This window comes from Mandrillus leucophaeus, unplaced genomic scaffold (assembly GCF_000951045.1).
Source record: "Mandrillus leucophaeus isolate KB7577 unplaced genomic scaffold, Mleu.le_1.0 Scaffold877, whole genome shotgun sequence".
Classification (NCBI taxonomy): Eukaryota; Metazoa; Chordata; class Mammalia; order Primates; family Cercopithecidae; genus Mandrillus; species Mandrillus leucophaeus.
Window position 1 is genome coordinate 258,521 of NW_012109552.1, and position 903 is coordinate 259,423.

Consider the following 903-nt stretch of genomic DNA (forward strand, 5'->3'; position numbering starts at 1 on the left):
AACAGTCTCTCAGACCAAGTGCAATCAAATTAGAACTCAATATTAAGAAACTCACTTAAAACCACAGAACTACATCAAAACTGAACAACCTGCTCCTCAATCACTACTGGATAAATAACGAAATTAAGGTAGAAATAAAGAAGTTATTTGAAACCCATGAGAACAAAGACACAATGTACCAGAATCTCTGGGACAGCTTTAAAGCATTGTGTAGAGGGAAATTTATAGCGCTAAGAACCCACAAGAGAAAGTAGAAAAGATCTTAAGCTGACACCCTAATATCACAATTAAAAGAACTAGTGAAGCAAGAGCAAACAAATTCAAAAGCTAGCAGAAGACAAGAAATAACTAAGATCGGAGCAGAACTGAAGGAGATAGACACACACACACAAAAACCCTTCAAAAAATCAATGAAACCAGGAGCTGGTTTTTGAAAAGATCAACAAAATAGACAACTAGGAAGACTAATAAAGGAAAGAGAGAAGAATCGAATAGACACAACAAAAAAATGATAAAGGGGCTATCACCACTGACCCCACAGAAATACAAACTACCATCCGAGAATATTATAAACACCTCAATGCAAATAAACTAGAAAACCTAGAAGAAAGGGATAAATTCCTGGACACATACAACCTCCCAAGACTAAATCAGGAAGAAGTCAAATCCCTGAATAGACCAATAACAAGATCTGAAATTGAGGTAGTAATTAACAGCCTACCAACTAAAAAAAGTCCAGGACCAGACAGATTCACAGATGAATTCTACCAAAGGGACAAAGAGGAGCTGGTATCATTCCTTCTGAAACTATTCCAAACAACAGAAAAAGGGGAACTCCTCCCTAACTCATTTTATGGGGCCAGCATCATCCTGATACCAAAACCTGGCAGAGACATAACAAAA